Here is a 6,827-nt window from a genome sequence, read left to right as displayed (position 1 = left end):
TCTAATGGTAGGAATTTCAGGCTCTGTGACAGTTGGGCGTGGGTGTGTGGGCTTGGGTGACAAACGTAAGCAGCGCTCTCCATCCTGCCACTCAGGCAGTGCCCTGCTCTGCCTAAATATAGGGACAGATCATGGGGTGCCCTGTTTATAAAATCTTGGTACAGACTTGAAAACACTCCTACACACATGTGAGGGACCCTCCTACCCACTTGTTTTCTAATGCAGGATTTGAGCGCAGATTTAGAAGGGGCGTTGATTATTTTTTACCTAGGACAAATCAACCATCTTTGGTAGGCGGCACAATCAAAGACAAATACAGTCCCTTTCTATTCAGGTGCAATGGGATGGTCATTAGACTTCAAGAGCAAGACCTTTCCCATGCCTTTGACATTGGAGGCTACATAAGGGTAGTGGATGAGAAACCATACCTCAGTATTTATTGTCACTGCATAGAAAGGTGCTGCTTCCACGGTCCATCGCTGCTGGTTTCCACTTCCCCAACTGTTTCCAATGACCCTGAGAATCACAGATTTTCAGATTTAATGCTTTAGACGAATGGTACTTTTGTGATTGGAATCAGCAAAAAGACTCTATGAATCATTCAGAATATGTGAAATGACAGAGTAGTTATTGGAACATTATAGTTGTTTATTGGGCTTCTGACTCATGGAGAAGCAATGAATTTAGCAACAGATTTAGAGCAATAAAGCATGGTAATGTTTATTCACACTCTGCTGTCAAAATTAGAATTCAGTTCTGCAAATCTTCAACTTGGGTCCTTGACAGAAGTCAGCTCATAATGTCCCCTTAGCGTGAGTTGGGTTACAATGGTTCTGCAGAAGGTTGGGGGAGGCAGATTGGGCGGAAGCCTTTTTGAGGGACTGGAGATTCGGACAGGGCCTTGGGGAGCTCTGAGTTCTGGAGGTCCAGCCAAACTAAGCTCCCTGAGGCCAAGGCTGCCTGAAGGTGGAGGCTGCGGTTGGCCTGGCACACCTGCCCCCACCGGGCCCCTCTACCATCTTTCCTCTTCTTCAGCACCTTTGGTGTATGTCAGGCTGCTTGGCAGAGGATGAGGAAATGCTGCCTGTGCTCCTGAGAGGCCCATGGCTTAGAGGGAGTAAAGTCACGGGGAGGGTGACGTGGAATAGACAGTGAACAACTAGGCAATTATAACTGTGACTGGGGCTGGGCCTGGTGGCATTCACCTGTAATGTGACTTGGGAGATTGGGGCAGGAAGATTGCAAGTTCAAAGCCAGCCTCAGCAACTTAGAGACACCTCTACCTCAAAATACAAATAAAAAGGGCCAGGGAAGTGGCTCGGTGGTAGAGATCTTGCCTAGGATGTCTGAGGTCCTGGGTTCTACCCCCAGCACTACAAACAAAGCCAGACGTTGGAGTTACTCAGGTGACAAGGTAGGGGAGGGAGGACACTCAAGAGCCCCTGGAAGGCTTGTGGAACTGCAACGCAACCACCCTCCATCAATGGGATTTTTCTTCTCTTAAAAGCCATGGCACAATTTTAAATTTCATTTGGAACATTGAACAGGACAGCAGAGCTAAGGAAGGTTCAGAAAAGGGTAATGGGGGGAGGAGGGACTCTAAATATCCAAGGAGATTGGAAAGCTACTGAAAATATCATGCCATGGGCATAAGCATTGATAAATGGATAAGTAGAATAGTTAACCTAGAAGACACCCAAGAACGTTTAAGTACTTAATAGATCATAATGGAACCAATGGAGGAAGATTTGAATAATTCAAAAAGCTATGGAACAAAATTGGGTATTTGTAAAAGATAGAAATTACAGCTACATCTGAAAAATTAAAATATATCACAGATGGATTAGCATAAATGTAAAGCACATAGCTTTTGAAAAGCAGAGGAAAATCTCAAAATTAAACACTTTCTAAGTACCACATCAATTGCATAAGTTATTATGAGAAAGAACAAGATTTGTGTATCTAAAAAAACACTAAATGATAAAAATGCAAATGGTGAGCTGGCAGAAACATTTCAACACTATGACAAAGCATCATTATCCTTATTTTATCAGAAAATCCTACAAAATATTAAGAAAAAGGGCAACACAAAAATAGAAAAGGGTCGTGAACAGAAATGCAGACATCCAACAAGCTTGAAAGAATGTTCTGTTTAGAGATAAAGAATGCACAATGGGACATTAAGATGCCATATTTCTACCCGTAGGAGTGGCAAAGGTCTTAAAAGCAGGAACTTTGGCAAAATGTATCATAAGCCCTGCAAAAAGTTCATCACCTTTGGTTTCAAATATCACCTTTAGAATTCTCTCTGAAGGCTAAATTTTAGAAAATGAGGGTCATTTATAAAAGCACACTTCTTCCATAAATGTGTGCTAACAGTGACCAGAAACTACAAAAATTGTAGCAGATACTTCCCCTTTTATGTTATTTTGTAGTATTGAGAAGAGAAAAAGGTTTTGTGGTCAGATCATTGAGCCACTAACACTGGGACAATTGGCAAGTTACTTCTCTAAACCTCAGTTTCTTAGTCTTCAAAAATGGGATTATGTTAGATTGATTCCTTAAGGTATGGAAGGTAGGCAATAGTTGCTCAGTGAATGGCGGAATCATGATCTTCCTCTCCTCATCGTTCTATTCTTGCCTCTCAACATGGAGCTGCTGATTTGATTCTCATCTCTTTAAACCATGATGAGTTTAGGAGTCTGGTAGAGAATAGGACTCCAGCAGAAGAGAACAAGGCTGTGATTTTGGAACATTCTAAGATCTCTGTGCTTGCTGAAGAAAAAGTGGGTACTATGTGGACTGAACTACGCTTCGTATTCAAGTGGGAGAAGGGAGCAGAGGCGAGTGGGACACAAACTTGGATCCTTGGATGCCTAAGAGTTCAGCATTGACCGTCCTCAGCCAAAACACAGACAGAAGCAAATCCAGAAGCTGGCCCCAGACGTTTTCAGGATACATCTCTCTTGACAGAAGCCACCAAAACTCTTAGGCTTCCTGAACCTGGAATGAAATGTCCTGAGGTCGTACTCTGCACCTGCCTCCCTGCCTGAGATGCTCATCATGTGCCAACATCAATGGCTGCTGTGTCCCTGCCTCCAGGAGGACACTCCAAGGTGGTGTGGAGACATTGGTTCATGGAGCCTCCTGAGTGGGGAGCTAGAGCTCCCTCCCAGATTCCCACTTAAAAAAATAGGAACAGTCTGACTTAGAGCCGGACACGAGGGAAGACAGACAGCCAAGTGCCAGGAGCACAGAGGAATTCCTATTTTGCATAGCACAGACCTGGCCAGATTAAAGGAAAGGATGGGCTGATCCAGGTCTGGCTCTGTGATGTAGACCTCAGGCAAACTCCCTGCCCTGAGGGATCTCAGCCTGAGAGACTTCAAAGCCCTGCTCACCATTTCTGCAAATTCCCGGGGTTTATATTCTCACGATCCCTTCTGACTCCAGCCTCTTTGTCCCTCAGGCTGCCTCTGCTTGGCCCCACATCAGCCTGGCCAGAAATGCAAACCCTTCAACGCTTTTCACAAAGAATTCGTTCATCCCGGGCTCTTGATGGGTTTAGTTGTCTTAACTTGATGGTTCTCCACTGTGGTAATTTTACCCCTCTGGAGGACATTTGGCAATATCTGGAGATGTTTTTAGCTGTCAGAACTAGAGCAGGAATGCTATTGCATCAGGTGGGTGGAGAGAGGAGGGATGCTATAGTACAGAGGGAAACCTCCCCCCCACCCCCCCGCCTAAGAATTATCCAACCTCAATGTCAATAGAATTGACACTGAGAAGCTGAAGACATGAAGGTCACAAGCAGCTGGCCACACGGTGTAGTGCATGGCTTTCTGCCATCTCAATGACTTTTCTTTCTGCTTTTTCTCTCTCGGTCTTGCTCTTTTACCTCTCAGGATTAAAGCAAGCTCCTCTTCCTGTGTCTTGGCCTAAAGTTAAGCAGTCACCCTTAGTCATCAGATATGGCTTTGAAGGTTGATCCACTCTACCAAGTACCTTGTTAAAATGATCTCTTCCAAATATCTTGCATTCCCTGAGAGGAATTCTGGTAAATACAGTTATTAGACACACACATAAAGGAATCCCTTATCTTAAAAAAAAAATTGAAGTGACTTAAGTCCTATCTTAGTTTGTTTTCTGTTGCTATAATATAATAGCTGATGCTGGATAATATATAAATAGAAGAGGTTTAATTAGTTCACAGTTCTGCAGGTTCAAGAGGATGCACCAGTATCTGCTTGGCTCTGGTGAGGGCTTTCTAGCTGTATCACAACATGGCAAATGGCATCATGGTGGGAGTGCACGTAGGAAGGGGAGATTACACAGTGGGACATGAAGCTAGAGGCATTCTCGGAGGTCAGGCTTACTCTTTTATAACAACTTGGTCTTGTTGCACTGAAGTCTCAAGAGAACTACACTAATCTTGTCTGAGGGCAGCACCCCAGTGACCTAATTACCTTCCACTAGGCTCCGCCTCTTAAAGTGCTACCATTTCCAACATCACCACCTTGGAGGCCAAGCTCCACTCATGAACCTTTGGGGGAGACACTCAAACTATATCCAGACCATAGACCCTTACCAACATCCGCAAAATTACAGGATCAGAGCTAGACAGGTGAGTGCATGCAGAGTGGAGAGGGGCAGGTAAGGGAGGGCAAAGAGCCAGCACTCTGGCATCTGTGGGGAGCAATTATTTCTAGCTTCAGCACTCGAGGTGGACAGCTGTACCAGACAGAGTCAGGGGGACAGTTGCATCGGCAAAGTGTGCTTGCTGCCTTCTTCTTTTTTCTTCCTCCAACTCCCCGTCACCTTGCTCTCTGTGGAGGCCCTGACTTCTAACCCAACAGAGTTGGGGAGTGAATCTCTTTACTGCAAAAAAAAAAAAAAAAAAAAAAAATCAGACAGGTAGTCCTTCATTTTGATGGGACGACATCTTCTAACAGCAGAGGAAAAACACCCATCCATCTCTCTCTGGAAGGCTCAGCTCGGGCAGAATGCATCATCCGTGAGAGGCATCCCAGTTCTAAAGGGGGCCACATTGGTCAAAGGATTCGAAATTATGGTTAGAGAGGAGGAATCGTTTAAGAGCTCTGTTGCAGGGCACGGTGACGATGGTTAATGATGATATATATTGTATGCCGTGGGAGGCGAGGTACATGTTAACTAGCCAGATTGAACCACTCCTCTGAGCACGTGTACTTCAAAACACCACACTGTACACAATAGACATGGGCAACTTTATCAGTCAACCTAAAAAATGAATTTGAAAAAATCATACAAACCTAAAATTAAGAAAAAAAAAAAAACCTCTCCAAGGAATGAAGCAAATAGCTGCCCAGGAAGTAGACTCGGGGCAAAGTTCTAATTTGTGTTCTCAGTAAGATCCCAGAGGAAGCGGCAGCCAGGGAAGCAGACACATCCAAGAGCAGGAAAGACAGCGAGGAGAGGAAACTGAGATGGCCAAGCTGCAGACCCCAGTGGGGGCTCAAGACACTGCTGAAACGTCAATCAATCAGCAAAGCAGGAGGGAGTTCCAGAAATTCTCCCAGAACCCAGAGGAAAATATACAAATATAAAAACTTAACAACAAAAAATATAATTTCAAAAAGAAATTGAGGAATAGAGGGTAAAATGGGAGCAAAAAGGTTGGGAAAAGATGTTCTGAACTACTATAGATTTTTTGTTTGTTTGTTTGTTTGTTTTTTTAAGGAGGCAGGATGAGAACCTTCCTAGAAAGGGTAAATTCATACTTACCAGAAAGTAAATGCACTTTGTCCCAAGAACACAAGGAAATAAGCCTCATTCCGGAAAAACTGAACAGAGGGCAGCTGTCACACCTGTCCTCCATTGATGGTACAGGGTTCTCCAACCTGGGACTTTAGGAAGACAGTGAGAAGATCTGCTAAGAATTACTGAAACCATTTTTCTAATGTGACAATTGTAGTTTACTGCCATTTGTTGAAGAATTATTTATATTGTGCATATGCATTTCATCTGCTGTCAATGATTACGATATTAACCCTCTGAGCACAGGGAAGTTGGTGAAAACCCACTGAATAGCTGGCTGAGAAAATGGCATTGGTTTTGCTCTGGCCTGGGTTTCTGCACCGTGTTCCTCTATTGCAGGTTCCATGCTGGTCTTCCCAGTCTCTGCTGATGCCCTTGTTCCCAGTCTGCTTTAAGTACTGTCCCCACACCAAGGCTGGTATGGCGTGCTGGCCTGTTCCTGATCCGGGCACTCTGCCCCATGTCTGCTAGCTCTTTGGAATGGATATGGATATAGACATGTCAATGGAATGGGTTGATTTTGCCTTCTATGGTGAGGAAAATAATTCCTAATTGAACTGTGAGATGAAAACATATCCCCAGGTAGCAGACACTTGGGCTCCATGACACTCCCCACATAACACCTTAAATGCCCTGCTGGCCTCTGCAGCTCCAGAGTCACCCACTGAGTAGCTTCATGCCAGTATTCACGTAGGCACAAGCCTGGCTCAGTTTTGCAGCCACCAGGTCCTCAGCTCCAGAGAAGCAGCTCATGTGTGGAGGTGACCCTGTCAAGAGGGCTAAAGAGAACAGAGACCGACTCACAGGCTCCCAGGGCGGGTGAAGCAGGAGACTGCAGAACATTACAGAGGCTGGTCACCCACTCCGTCCCTGCTGCTTATGCAGACCCAAAGAATTCTTGTAGCTTTGAAGTCCCCTGTGGGATACGGGAAGGACTTGAGACCTCAGATAACGCTGGAACATCTTCAGAAGAAACCACTAGAAGAGTGGATTATGAAGATGCCATTGCAGAACTTTTATTTTTGATTATT

General features: G+C 44.7%; 1 long non-coding RNA gene across 1 annotated transcript in view; it reads right to left on the bottom strand.

Moving 5' to 3' along the window:
- Positions 1 to 627: 627 nt before the first annotated feature.
- Positions 628 to 6,827, bottom strand: part of LOC124096533 (uncharacterized) — a 33,772-nt gene continuing 27,572 nt past the window's right edge. The window contains exons 3-4 of the long non-coding RNA XR_006852883.2: positions 5,764 to 5,885; positions 628 to 4,878 (exon numbers count right to left, since the gene is read on the bottom strand). This is a non-coding gene — a long non-coding RNA (uncharacterized LOC124096533). The remainder of the gene's footprint in view (positions 4,879 to 5,763; positions 5,886 to 6,827) is intronic.

This window comes from Marmota monax, unplaced genomic scaffold, assembly GCF_021218885.2.
Source record: "Marmota monax isolate L192 unplaced genomic scaffold, Marmota_monax_Labrador192_F-V1.1 WCK01_AAM20220418_F8-fsc00004, whole genome shotgun sequence".
In the NCBI taxonomy this organism is placed as follows: domain Eukaryota; kingdom Metazoa; phylum Chordata; class Mammalia; order Rodentia; family Sciuridae; genus Marmota; species Marmota monax.
This window is presented reverse-complemented; position numbering and strand designations above follow the sequence as displayed.